This window comes from Geotrypetes seraphini, chromosome 5 (genome assembly GCF_902459505.1).
Source record: "Geotrypetes seraphini chromosome 5, aGeoSer1.1, whole genome shotgun sequence".
In the NCBI taxonomy this organism is placed as follows: domain Eukaryota; kingdom Metazoa; phylum Chordata; class Amphibia; order Gymnophiona; family Dermophiidae; genus Geotrypetes; species Geotrypetes seraphini.
Window position 1 is genome coordinate 207,933,154 of NC_047088.1, and position 15,318 is coordinate 207,948,471.

The 15,318-nt window shown below is 43.0% G+C and overlaps 1 protein-coding gene across 5 annotated transcripts in view; it reads left to right on the top strand.

Annotated features, from left to right (window-relative positions):
* The window catches only part of LOC117360465 (sodium channel protein type 2 subunit alpha-like), a 526,898-nt gene that overhangs the window by 129,749 nt on the left and 381,831 nt on the right, over positions 1-15,318 (top strand). The window lies entirely within an intron of this gene.

Below are 15,318 nucleotides of genomic sequence, written 5' to 3' on the forward strand. Positions count from 1 at the left end.
GACGTGTCGAAGTGGAAGATGATATTTTCTTTCTCAAGGGACCCTCGGCCACAAGAGGGAACCCGCTCAAACTCAGGGGCGGAAAATTTCATGCCGACACCAGAAAGTATTTCTTCACAGAGAGAGTGGTTGATCATTGGAACAAGCATCCAGTGCAGGTGATCGAGGCAGACAGCGTGCCAGACTTTAAGAATAAATGGGATACCCATGTGGGATCCCTACGAGGGTCAAGATAAGGAAATTGGGTCATTAGGGCATAGACAGGGGGTGGGTAAGCAGAGTGGGCAGACTTGATGGGCTGTAGCCCTTTTCTGCCGTCATCTTCTATGTTTCTATGTCATATATACATAGTTGAGTGAAAAACTTCTCTGCTTCTCCATTCGTGTAACGGCTAAGAACGCCAACTTAGATTTAAAAAGGAATATGATGACGTCAACCTGCCTGTACGGAAGGATGTACATGTCAGCTGAGCCTGCCCGGACTGTAAAAAAAGACGGGTAATGTTAATAAGGCGGGGCTTACAAAAATGCTTGCCACTCTATCTCACTGTTTAAACCTCCAGGATGTAAATTATGTAATTTAAGAATGAAATGTTGTTCCTTAGCCTTTAACACGCAAGACAAATCGCCACCCCTTGGTAGTTTAGGCACTTCGACAACAGAAAAATGAAGATCTTCAGTGGTATGCAGTGTTCCCGCTAAGCTGCGCTGGCCTGCGCTCGCGCACAAAATATTACATCGCAGCGCACAAGTTTCTCTTCACAGCGCACACACGCGTCGCAAAGGTAAGGGGAGGTAAGGTAAGGGGACGCATTGGGGGGATTGCACTTCCCCACAATTGCCATGCTTCGGTTCCTCTTCTTCCTTCCTTCCTCCCCCCCCGCGGGACCCTGCGGCACCATCAACTCTTACTCCCTCTAATGTCAGCCCTGCAGCTCCAGACTTCCTCGCACCTTCTCCCCTCCCCCTTTGGATCGCTATTATTTTAAATGTTATAGCCGCGGAGCTGTATCCATCAGTGGAGATGTCTAACCTCGGCCTGCCCCGGAACTCTTACTGCAACAGTGACTTCCTGTTCCTGCCTAGACGGGCGGCTGCTGCAGTAAGAGTTCCGGGGCAGGCCGAGGTTAGACATCTCCACTGATGGATACAGCTCCGCGGCTATAACAGCTCCTGCAGCTCTGCACTTCCCCACAATTGCCATGCTTCGGTTCCTCTTCTTCCTTCCTTCCTCTCCCCCCCCCCCGCGGGACCCTGCGGCACCATCAACTCTTACTCCCTCTAATGTCGGCCCTGCAGCTCCAGACTTCCTCGCACCTTCTCCCCTCCCCCTTTGGATCGCTATTATTTTAAATGTTATAGCCGCGGAGCTGTATCCATCAGTGGAGATGTCTAACCTCGGCCTGCCCCGGAACTCTTACTGCAGCAGCCGCCCGTCTAGGCAGGAACAGGAAGTCACTGTTGCAGTAAGAGTTCCGGGGCAGGCCGAGGTTAGACATCTCCACTGATGGATACAGCTCCGCGGCTATAACATTTAAAATAATAGCGATCCAAAGGGGGAGGGGAGAAGGTGCGAGGAAGTCTGGAGCTGCAGGGCCGACATTAGAGGGAGTAAGAGTTGATGGTGCCGCAGGGTCCCGCGGGGGGGGGGGGGGGGAGGAAGGAAGGAAGAAGAGGAACCGAAGCATGGCAATTGTGGGGAAGTGCAGAGCTGCAGGGAAGAGTGTTGCGGTACCCAGCTGGAGGGAGAAGGAAGATGAGGGAGGGAATTAAAGGAGATGCCAGGGCTTGGAGCGTAGGAGGAAGGTATGCCAGTCTAAGGGAAAAGGAAGGGGGAGATGTGAGAGCATGGAGGGGGAGCGAAAGATGGAAGAAAAGGAAAGGAGAGAGATGCCAGAGAATCAGGGAAGGGGAGATACCAGACTATGAGGAGAGGTGTGGGAGAGGGAAGGCGAGGAGAGAGATGCCAGACCAATGGGGTGAAAGGAGAGATGGAAGGGGGAGGCATACAGTTTCTGGAAGGGGCATAGAAGGAGAGAAGATGCCATATAGGGGAAGAGAGACGGCAGACAGTGGATGGAAGGAAGAGAGTTACAAGAAGATGAGGAAAGGAGAAACCACAGAAGACAAAGGTAGAAAAAAATTTCTATTTATTTATTGCTTTAGGAGACATGTGTCACTGTTTCTGTGAAGCATTGTATGCAGAGTCCAGCTTCTTGCTGGTTCAATTTAACCTTTGTCTATGTATTTTTATTTTATCCCCCCTTTTACAAAACTGTGAAGCGTTTTTAGCACCAGCCTTGGTGGTAGCAGCTCTGATGCTCAGAATTTTATGAGCATCAGAGCTGTTACCTCCGTAGCTAAAATCCACACTACAGTTTTGTAAAAGAGGGAGGGGTTAGTTTGTGATTACATATTCCTTACTAGGCGAAGGTGTTTTCTGTGTTCTGTGTGTTTTCTGTTAGGATTGACGGTGTAGGATTGATCTGTGCTGGTCTGGCTTGTTTAGTTTTACAATGGGTGTATTGATGTACTGCTCACTGCAATATGTAAGATGCTGCCTTTTCCTAGGTACTCATGTGTGACGTGTGGTTTGTTACTAAAAATCATGTTTTTCTTACAGATGGGGGGGGGTGCCAAAAAATGATGGGCCCCGGATGTTACATATGCTAGGTACGCCACTGTATGTAAAGATACCAGAAAGCTGGCGTAGCAAAAACTTCTAAGTTTTGAGTATTTAACCCTCCCACAATCTCACGGGCACTCGTTTCAAGTTTATTGAGATTTTGATTTAAACGCAATATCAAATATTTTCAATGCGTATAACAAAAATAAATTTGGGGAAATAAATAAAACCATTTGAACCAGTGTTCCCGCTAAGCTGCGCTGGCGCACAAAATATTACATCGCAGCGCACACGTTTCTCGTCACAGCGCACAATCGGAAGAGGCGTACGGCAGATGGCAGGGCGGCGAGAGGAGAATCGGGCGAGTTGGCTCATAACTTGCTGGCGCCCGATATTTTTGGCTCACGGTGAAAAAAGTTTGCTCACAACACCCGCCCGCTTAGAGGGAACACTGGTGGTATGCTGTTTGTCTATCCAGTGCTGCACCAAAGGAGCGTCCGTTTTGTTAGTACAGATTTTGCTCAAATGTTTAATACTGTGAGATGTCTGTCCAATATAATTCAGCAGGCAAGGGCATTGGATGATATATATAACTCCTTGGGTGTCACAATCAGAGGACATATGCTTAGCTTTCTTTTTGATCCAGTTAGGTAATGAGAGTTGAGAAAGTGCTATGCTATACTGGCAATATTTACAATGGTGAGTGCCCGCTGTGTTGAATGGGTTCCCCTAAGGGTATATATTGTGATCGTACAAGTTGCTGTTTCAAAGTAGAACCCTTGGAAAACGCAAATCTAGGCTGTTCTTGAAAAACCAGATGGTACTGCATAATGCTCAAATGTTTTTTAAAGATACGTTTAATGCTGAACACTTGGTTAGAATGAGGTAATACACAGAAGTATCTTGTTCTCGGTGTTGCGACTGCAAAAGGGTCGATCGAGGGGCACTGAGAGCTCTTTTATATGCTTTTTTGATAATGGTGCTGGGGTACCCCTTGTCTAAAAATCTGTTGGTCATATCCTGAGCTTTTTCAATGAAATCTTCTTGCGTAGAGCATAGTCTTTTGAGTCTGAGGAATTGCCCAGTTGGGATGTTGTCCCTAAGGTGTCTGGGGTGAAAAATATCATAATGTAACAAGTTGTTCCGGTCAGACTGCTTTCTGTATATGGTGGTAGAAAATGAGCCGTTTCTAAGTTTGATCATCAGATCTAAAAATGGGATCTGTTTGTGATGTGTTTGTGCTTTGAACTGCAGGTTGGTATCACAGGTGTTGATCCAAAGCAAAAAGTCATCCAATTCTGATAGGGATCCTACCCATACTGAAAAAATATCGTCAATATATCTCTTCCAGCACACAGTGTTTCTAAAATGATTCGATGGATACAGGAACCGAGTCTCAAAACTGGCTACATATAGGCATGCTATAGAGGAGGCCATTTTTGCCCCCATGGCAGTGCTCTTTACTTGCACATAAAACTCGTGACCGAACTGAAAATAGTTTTTACTCAAGACTATTTGTGCTAGCTTAATAAGAAAATCGATTCTGTTTTCAGAATATTTTCCAATTGAGATTTTATAATTGAGACTGCAGCTATCTGAGGAATATTTGTGTATTAGGCTGTTATGTCTAATGTGAGTAAGGTAGCATGAGAAAGGATGTCCCGAATTTGTTCCAAAAGATTGATCATGTCAGTGGTATCCTTAACATATGATGTGATTTTAGGGACTTCTTGTTTGAGATGAAAGTCTATAAATTCAGACAACAGTTCTAAAACTGAGCCGATCCCTGAGACTATTGGTCGCCCAGGGGGATTTGTTAATGATTTATAAATTTTAGGGACCAAATAGATAACATGTGCATTGGGTGTTTCCTGTTGAGATATTTGTATTCATTATCAGTGATGGAACCCGCCTCCAGGGCCTGTAAAAGAATGTTGGAAATCTTATCCACTAAATCATTGGTAGGATCATTACTAAGAGGCTGATAATATGACACATAAGATAGTTGTCGTCGAACTTCTTGAAGATAATTGTCAGTATCTAAAACAACAACTCCTTCTCCTTTATCAGCTGGACGAATAGTTATAGAAGGATCTTTTTCCATTTGATTAAGGGCTTCTTTCTGATCATAAGTAAGATTTGAAAGTATTTTCAATTGCTGAGATTCCTTGTACTGGATATCCCTTTTCACAAGCTGTTGAAAAACTTTAATATGTGGATCAGGGGGTTCCAGGTGGCACCATGAGGATGGCGTCCTCAAGCTGTTGTCAAGAGCTGCTGAAATATCTTGAAAAAAAGTGACATAACTTACATTTTCTGATAAATTTGTACAATGAAATTTGTGTATCACTTGCCTCATAATAAGTAGTTGGAACAAAAGAGAGACCTTTGCTCAGAACAGAACATTCAATGTCAGTTAAAGGTCTTTTAGAAAGATTAAATACGTTAGAAATGTCTGCTAGGGTTTCTGAATTCTGTTCCGCGTTGATTTGGTGTTGGATCTGGGGCCAGTTGACAAAAAAGCCTTGTTCTGAGGTTTGGTATGAGTGCCTGAGATGGATACATTATTTTTGCCAGTAGATTTATTATCCTCTGATGTATCACTAGATGTTTGTGTATATGTAGGTTTGGACTTATCCATCCATGCATAAACTTAGTTTTTAGCATAGTCTGTAGCGTCACATTGTAACTTCTTAACTTTGGTTTTTCGTAATTCACTCCTAAAGTCTTCCATTTTTATGTTGAATTTTTGAAGTTGATTAGTAAAGTATCTACTGGAAGGGTGATTTCTATGCTGTGCAAATATGTCTTATATTCGTCTTTATATCAAGCCAGTTTGACTTCCTATTTTTTTAGCATTCATCAAACAAGGTTGAAAAGGTGACGGCGAAAGCTAGAAGGATGCTCAGGTGTATAGGAAGAGGTATGGCTAGTAGAAAAAAGGAGGTATTGATGCCCCTGTATAAGACTCTGGTGAGACCTCATGTAGAATATATAATATATAAAAAGGATGGAGTCGGTCCAGAGGAAGGCTACTAAAATAGTGCGTGGTCTTCATAATAAGGCATTTGGGGACAGACTTAAAGATCTCAATATGTATACGTTTGAGGAAAGGTGGGAGAGAGGAGATGTGATAGAGATGCTTAAATACCTGCGTGGCATAAATACGCATGAGTCAGGTCTCTTTCAATTGAAAGGAAGCACTGGAATGAGAGGGCATAGGATGAAGTTAAGAGGTGATAGGCTCAGGAGTAATCTAAGGAAATACGGTAATCACGAAAGGAACTATGACTTGAAAACCACCACCCCCCTCCACCCCCCCCCGGGGCACATGGTCTACTGTCTGGTAATAATGATTTAGGATGAGGATCTGGCACACTGGCCATAAGGTCATCCAGTCCTTTGCCAAAGAGCATTTGCCCTTTGAAAAGAAACCTGCTCAGAGTAGAAACCGAATCACCCATCCATTGTCTGATCCAGAGTTTTCTGTGGGCAGAGAGAGAGAGAGAGAGAGAGAGAATAAGCAGACGCTTTGCTCATAACCATGAACACGACAGAGTGTCTGCTACATAATCAATCTCCAAAATACCACCTGGGGGCACATGTTCTCCTCCAAAACCAGAGCCTGGTGCAGCATCTTATGGCAGGTGTGCACCACAAAGGAAGCTGCTGCCGCCACTTTCAGACCCAAAGCTAGAGCTTCAGACTGCCATCCTGTGCATTCTTTAGAATTATTTCACCTTCATTAGGAAGGGACATGCACTTTGTAACTTGTACTACCAGCAAATCCACCTTAGGTGGCACGACTAAATGATGGAATGGAGGAGCCATTGGATATAATTTTGTCATGGCTCTAACAACCCTCAAAGGGCCTTCTGGCACCTCCTGATGCTCCGTGAACATCAGGGTGATCTCTGGATGCGAAGGGAAAAATATGGACTGGGTCTTAGAACTGCTCATAAGAGAAATTTGAGCTGTGGAATTCTATGGCAGTTCCAAATTTAACTCTCTCAGAGATACTGTAATGACTTCCATTAAATCCACTGGTTTAAACAGTCTACACACCACTGGGTCCTCTCCCTGATTCAGGGCTGCCACAGACTTTTGACTGGTAGCACCCACTTGCGACACGGAATCCCCTAAACCTGAGGACTCACTTTGCGGAAACAAAGGAAATGAGCCTGATCCCAAGTCATCCTTGTCCTTATCTGACTGGACTTCTGGTTCCTGTGAAGTACCCATCTTGCAGTGAGAGGCACGTGTTGTAGGCAATCAGCTGGCACCAGCCCCTCTCCTTCTCTCCAGCCCTCTTCCCTGCTGGAACTCCTTGACTGGCGTCTCAGAGCCCATCTGAAGGGCCTTCGCACATGCGCGGATATTGATGTGATTGACATGCATGCGTGTGATATCATCATGGTGACACCCATGCACTTTGGGGTGCCTTCAGCTGCGGTCATTACCTTTAGTGTGCTGCAGCCTGAGTAAGTTTGTGGGACACTGCTGTAGAGGATTCCTTCTGCAAAACATGCGGGTAAAGATGGATAATCCACTGGTCAAGACTTGTGTTCCTTTTACACTGGAAATATATTTAACCATCTACCTTTAATAGCAATTATTTCTCTCTTACTAGCAATATAAAATTCTACTTGATTTGCAGGCCTGCCATATACTCTGCTTTCCTTCCTCCTGCCTTATAAACAGTGCTCATAAAATAATCTTGAAAGGCAATTAAGATAGCTAACAAGAAAGGTGCCGAGAAGTTTTAGAACCATCCTGTTTTGAAACTTATCCCAGTGGCCCCTAATAACAAGCTTCTTTCTGTAGGTGTTCTCTAGTTCAATATTTCTTAGCTTTTAACCAGTTTGTGCACTTCTGGATCTTTTAAAACAGGGATCTCAAAGTCCCTCCTTAAGGACCGCAATCCAGTTGGGTTTTCAGGATTTCCCCAATGAATATGCATTGAAAGCAGTGCATACACATAGATCTCATGCATATTCATTGGGGAAATCCTGAAAACCCGACTGGATTGCGGCCCTCAAGGAGGGACTTTGAGATCCCTGTTTTAAAACAATGGAATAGCTTGGACAAAGGCATCACTTATAGCATCTGACTACTACACTATCACAGGTTTAGAACTTGCTGATAACAGATGATTTAGCATGGGTCTGTGATTTATCATGGGTCGTTACGCACAAGCAACATTTTCAGTTTACTATTTTTCTGCTTGAAAAACAAGTTTGCACTCTCTCGATTTTTCAAAACAAACAATGTTTCACTCTTTCCTATATACAAGACTTCTTATTTTCTCTACTTCCTGGTCATTCATATCTAGTGTTCAGTATTACCTACATTCATGACCATGTGGGTAGAAAAATGATGAATAATACTCTTGAATTAAATAGCTTATTTCTCTGTCCTTTTGCTTGTGTTGTTTGTCACCTTTTCCTCTCCCTGCTGCTTTCTTCATGATCTTTGCTTATAACACATTCGTATTATTGTTTTATTTGTGCTTAGTCTCTGATATTCTGTTCTTACATTTGCCCTTTCTCCTCTCCCTTTGATCACTTTGATTGTCTCCTACATTTTTTCTATCCAAGACACAGACTATCTCAACCTCATTTCTTTGGCAGTGAGCCCAGTGAACTTGAAACATGCTCAAAAGCAAAATCATTCTCCTTTTGCTATTATCCATCTCTGAACACCATTCTCTCCAGGCTCAGTTTTGGCGGTGGCCTCTTGAGAATGATCAATACGGCGAGTGCGCATTGGAGAGCACCTGCGGTTTCCTTTCCTGTTCATTTGGAGCTCCGAAGTTTTTCATTTTTCCTCCTAATGTAGCAAACTACGTGAAACACGATCGGTGTTGAGGAAGCAGGAGTTTGAAAAAAATTTTTGGGGTTTTGGTTTTTCATTATGGTGGATTAAAGGGACTTCCCGATTGTTTGTGAACACTGGGAATTTATCCGGCAGCAACTCATTCACCTAAAAAGAACATTTTCATCATCACAATCGTAAAGATAAGTAAAAAAAATCCTATTTGAACATACTTTGGCTATGTAATAACTTTGTATTAACATCTAATATGTCAATTATAATTTTTCTTGGATACCAAGTGTCAGTTGGTGCCAAGTGTCAGTTGGTGTATATTTAATTTAAGTTTATTATTTTTTAGTCAGAACTTACCTTGGTGTGTTTTTGATTCAAATTTTGAATTTGATATTTGAATTCTGATTTTTGAATATTTGAACATTTGGGGGGGAATTCATTATATATTTTGTTGTCTCCTGAGTGATTTTTTTCTCTTGAAAATGAAGCCATGTTCATTTTCAAAATGGTTTAATAGTTTTATTTTATATAAATGCATTGCTTCATTGACAACTATATTCCCTATTCTATTCTTCTAAATGCTTAGAGGGGCATAATCGAAAGGAACGTCTAAGTCCGTTTTCGTCTAAGTCACAAGTCGTCCAAAGTAAAAAACAGCATAGGACACATTTTCGAAAAATACATCCCAAAAATATTTTTTTTGAAAATCATCTAACTATACGTCCAGCCGCCTGATCGTCCAGATCTCTAAATTGTCCATCTTTATACCACATTTTCATCCAAGTCCAAAATGCCTAGAAGCAGACCTTTGGAAGTGGGAGAGGTCTGCAAAGTGATGGACCGGCCACCCACACAGGGCACCTAAACATTGGGGTACCTTACAGGGCACTGCTGTGAACGTCACAAAAAAGGTGGCACATAATCATCTCACCACAGCTCCCTTATAGGTAATAGTGATCCCCCCAAACCACCTCCAGAATCTCCTAGACCCACCTATCTACCACCCCAATAGCCCTTATGGGGCAGTACAAAAGGATTTTGGGGGAGTGCACATGTTTCACCATGATTGCAGTGATTAGAGTGGCTCATGGGCCTGGGTCCTCCTCTCCATGGATCCCGAATCCACCCCCAAGATGACTTAAGACGCCTCTGTGCAGCTTGACTAGGCTTTCCTATGCCAGGCTGCTAGGTGCTGATGTTCTGGAGGCAGAATTTAAAAGTTGTGATTACAATTTTTATGGGGGTGGGGTTGGTGATCACTGGGGTAGTGTGTGTGGGTCTGTACTTTGTGTTTTCAGTGCTTATCTAGTCACTTTAGGTTGGTTTTTGTGACTTAGACCATGTTTTAAATGGTCTAAGTCACAATGTCCAAGTTCCGTCTAGGCTGTGTTATAAAACATTTGGTTGTACATGCAGTACGACTAAGTCTAAGCCGGCCCACCCCCCACCCAAATCCTGCCCTCGACACTCCTCCTGAAACACCCCGTTTAGCTCTGGTCATTCAGTGGCACTGGGAAGGCCTAAGTCATTTGTAAACACGTCCAAAACCCGTTTCGATTTTCGACACTTGAACGTCTTTCGTTTTGTGATCGTCCAAGTGCCGACTTAGGCTGATTTTTGGATGTTTTTCTCTTTCGATTATGAGCCCTTTATTGTTCAGGTCTCATATTTATGTTTCACCATGCTGAGGTACATCTAACAAACATGTAAGTCTGAACTTCCACTCACATTTTTAGCATTCATGTTTGTTGCATCCAAAGGGGTATGTATACTAAAGTAATCACATTACCGTGAATTTGAACTTGCAGAACCATTAGCATGATATAAAAACTCCTGCATGGCAAAAATCCCAGTCAGGTGGGACCATCAAAAACAACTATGGTGTTCCTTATATGGCAGGTTGACCCATAGCAGTAGTACCACAAGACTACTATTAGAGGCCATAACTGCTGTTTTGAACTCTAATAGAAACATAGAAACATGATGGCAGATAAAGGCCAAATGGCCTATCTAATCTCCCATCTGCAGTAACCATTATCTCTTCCTCTCTCTCTCTCTAAGAGATCCCACATGCCTATCGCATGCCTTCTTGAATTTAGACACAGTATCTGTCTCCATCACCTCTTCCGGGAGACTGTTCCACACATCTACCACTCTTTCTGTAAAAAAGTATTTCTTTAGATTACTCCTTAGCCTATCACCTCTTAACTTCATGCCCTCTCATTTCAGAGCTTCCTTTCAAATGAAAGAGACTTGACTCATGCGCTTTTATGCCACATATGTATTTAAACGTCTCTATCATATCTCCCCTCACGCCTTTCCTCAAAAGTATACATATTGAGATCTTTAAGTGTTCCCATACACCTTATGACGAAGACCACGCACCATTTCAGTAGCCTTCCTCTGGATCAACTCCATCCTTTTTATATCTTTTTGAAGGTGTGGCCTCCAGAATTGTACACCCTGGCAGCTAAAGGGGACTACTTCTGTCCTGGCCCACTAGATTACCATTAGACATTATATATTGAACCTTTTCTCTTTTTGGTTTTATTATTTGATACAACTAGGTCTGAATCTGTTCCAGTCATCTGGGGTCGTCGCCTATTAGAGCACCCCTAAGCTATTACAGAATAGCTATTACAGAATAGCTTCTCTCCCGGGGAGAGAAGAGAAATAAGCTCCCCCAATAAAAAATAATGACCTGGTGCATCTCTATGGTAGAAGTGGTTTTCAGCTTACATACAGTGAAACAAAGCAATTTTCTATTTGGTAGTTATATGTATTGACAATTAATATCGGTTGCCATGGGCAGGGCTAGAATAAGGGACTAGCAAACTATAATGTACACTTTGAGCCCAAATGTTTATAGAATAGGCTCCAGATAGAAGCCCCTTTTATAGAATTGTCTTTTGTGCCCTCATTAAGGGAGCTATAATGCTTGCTGCTTTTAGCACATCCTTTTTGCAAGTAATTTTTCTTAATTGAAGCAACTTGGCAGTAACAGCAAAATTACATTAAAGCATACACATTGCCAAACAGGTAAGAATTCTGATTGATTGTTCTTTGGTAGCTAATGTCTGCTTGTAAACTGAAAAGGCATGTGATCTGGTTTCCAATACCCTAAACTAATCATTTTTAAACTAATCTGCATTCTAAAACTTTTTCAATTCAATTACTTCCTGGCCCTCACTAAGACTTGGCTTCAAGAAAGGGAGGAAGCTCTTCTTTTGCAATGTGCCTCCTATGAGGGTATTCAGCTGTACCCATCACAAGGCAATTAAGAAAAGGGGGAGTGGCTTTCAAATTTTTAAATTCTGTTTCCGAACAGAATCCTATTTTAAAAAGAACTACTACTTCTACAGATAAATAGTACCTTTGAGTCATTTTCTGTTTATTTATCCCCCCATTTTCAATTTAATAATGAAATTCGCTTTCCCAAATCATCACTATTCATTACATTATCAATTGTATACCGCATTACCTTCCAGTTCTATGCGGTTTACAACTTAAAGAAGCTGGAACATTTTCAAGAATTACAATTCAAAATTGTTCAAAACAGATCATCTTTTATAAGAATTTATCGAATAGGTACGTTTGCAGAACCTATCTGAAATGTTTATAGCAGTGTTTCTCAACTTTGTCCTGAAGTACCCCCTTGCCAGTCAGGGTTTCAGGATATCCACAATGAATATGCACAAATTTGACCTGGAAAAACAGTCCGTTATATCCAGAGTTGCATTTTTTAAAAACTTTATTTAGGTCAACTTGAAACAACGTACAGTCAATGAACAACAGCCACTGCATAAGCATATCAGCAACATCAATAACAAAACTCAGCAAAACATTGGTATGGCACGAAATGATTGCAAAACCAGAATACTAAAAGATGATCTAAAGCATTATGTCGTACTGTACTGGAAAGAAAAATAATTTGCCATTTTCTTCTGGGCTGCATTTCTTTCATATGTTTTAGTGATGTACGCATTTTAATACTGTATCACCGGCACGCCACGCACCTTGTAGGTGGAGCCTGCATGTCCGTTATAGCCGAACAAAACTACAGCTAAAAGCGGCTCTAGGATCTGCTCTTCATTCCGTGCTTGCACTATCTTATGACAATAAGACTTCTATACTGCAATCTTCTATTATCCTCCTACCAGTTATGTAGCATGAAATTTTGCTACTTTTTGGGACTCTGCTAGGTAGGGTTACCATATTTTTCTCTGAGAATCCCTGGACACATGAGCCCGCTCCATTCCATCTCCAACTTCATCCCATTCTGCTCCCACAAAGCCTCCTCTCTTCTTCCGGACGAGCTCCAGCCATATCTGGAGGGCCTGGGGCGTGTGCGGATGTGTGTGATGTCATCCGCACATGCTCAGAGGCCATCCAGATGCTGCCAGAGTTCATCGGAGCTTTCCAAAACCTGGACAAATGCTGGGTTTTGGAAAGTCCGTCTGGGATCCAGGACAGTCCTCTAAAAAGAGGACATGTCTGGGTTTCCCCAGACATCAGGTAACCCTACTGCTAGGTCCTTGTGATCTTGACTGGCCACTAGTGCTGCCCGATTCACGATTTGATTCGATTCACCGATTCACTTTGGGTGAATCGATTCCTTTTCAAAAAAAAATTGTTCTTCTGATTCGGTGACTGAGTCACCGGCCAAGGATAACATGACCGATACCCAAGCAAAACGTTCCTACAGCGACCCTCAAGGCCGAAGTGAAGGAGAAGGCCGATGAGGTCGGATGACGTAGATCGTGACATGCAATGATGGTGGCAACGGCTGCGGCGGGGGGGGGGGGCTGAGCTTGGTGTCACTTTCACTCCCTTCCTGTCATCCTGCCCTTGCCGTGGCTCCTTCACGCACTAACAGCTACCGCTATGGAGAGAGTGATGACCTTATGCCTCCCACCACCCCTCTCCTGCCGCTGCATATGGTGGAAACGTCCAATGGTGAAGGCGTGCCGGGAAAGGAAGTGAGACCCAACTGCCAATCGGGTGCAGGAGGAGGCAGGTAGAGCGTTGCCATGGTGATAGAGGGTGACCCAGGCAGATGTTTTGCGGTGCGTGAGTCTGGTTGCCAATGCGGGGGATTGCACGCTGGTGAGTTGATTTTCGACTTGTTGCTCTTGTATGGCAGTTGTCTCTTTCTTGCTCAAATTTAATTGTAACCCAACGACTCTACTATTAAGTCTCTGCTCTTGCAGGTTCGCATGGGAAAATGGACATGCGCACAAAGCGATTTGTGCAGTTTTAGTAGTCAGTGCAACTTTCAGATAGGTACAATACTTTGGGAAAATATGCTGCTTCCCTTTCACCATAAGGAAGTAACATTTCAGAATGGTTAGGCGTCCTAAACCCAGCAGCATGATCATTTTTGGACCAATACAATCTGATCAAGATAGTCCATGATTACAAGAAGACTTAATTATTGCAATTTGCTGTTTCCAGGTATTACTTTAGGTGTGAAAGGATTGCATTTGGTCCAAAATACAGCTGTCCATATCACCCCTCTTCTCATTGGCTTCCTGTTTTTGCATGTGAGTCAGTTGAGGGAGGAAGGAAGGAAGGAGAGAGAGAGGCATAAAAAGACCTGGAAGAAAAGAGAACAAATGCTGGACATGGGGAGGAACATGCAGGCCTTCGGGGGGGGGGGGGGGCATGCCTTCAGGGATATGAGGGCCCTGGTATAGAAGTACACGGAGGAAGGAGGGCTCAAAAAGATGTGCATATACCGGACTGGGGGGAGGGAGGGGGTTTGAAATAATGGGTCTAAAAACAGAGGAGATGGAGATAGATGATGGACAATGGGATTTAAGGAGGGAAGGAACAGAAAGGGACAGAAGTTGGACACAAGGAATGGTGTGAAGGGGGGGTGGGTATGGAGATACTGGATAGAAGGGTACTTGGGAAGAGAAAGGGAGAGTTGGTGGACCTTGGGGTAGTGGGGAAGGAGAGAGAGATGCTGGATGAAAGGGTAGTTGATGGATCTGGGGATGGTAGAGGTCCATCTCTGCAGCTGTGGGGATGTAGATGAAAAAAAAGGAAAGATGCCAGACCTCCGGGGGAGGGAAGGGAAACGGAAGGTGAGGGCAGAGATGGAAGATAGATGGTTATCACAGAGAAATAAGGAAACGACAAATGGGCAGGAGACCCTGTCAAGTGAGTTATCAGAAAACAACCAGAGCCTGGGTCCAACATGATTTGAATAATGATCAGACAACAAAAGGTAGAAAAAATAATTTTATTTTCTGTTTTGTGATTACAATGTGTCAGATTTGAAATGTGTATCCTGCCAGAGCTGGTGTTAGACCGCAAACATGAGCTAGGATTTAACAGAGAGAGGAAAAGTCTTTTTTGTTTGTTTATTCTGTTTACACCACAGCGCCAGTGTGGTTAGAAGAAGGAAAAGGGGGGTGAAGATGCTATAAAATAAACCCACCAGGATGTTTGAAAAAAAACAACAACACCCAATTGGGCAGGAAAATCGAATCAAATCCCTGCGCTAAAAACTGCTATTGTGGTTTAGTAAAAAGGGAGGGGTATATTTGTCTATTTTTGTATGGTTGTTACTGAGGTGACATTGCACAGAGTCATCTGCCTTGACCTCTTTGAAAAAAACCCGGAATATGAATGATAATTAACATGTTCTCTACCCTTCAGCGTGCTTTGTGTTTAAAAAAAAATTCTATTGTTGGTAGATCATTTTGACTTGGTCATTTTAAAAGTAGCTTGCTAGCCCAAAAAGTGTGGGCATCCCTGATCTAGGGCTTAGTGTTAACCTGGGGTTTATTTCCTAAGTGCATGTGCTGTTTCCCTTTAGTAAACAAAGAAAAACTTCAGAGATGATGTACAAGATACCAA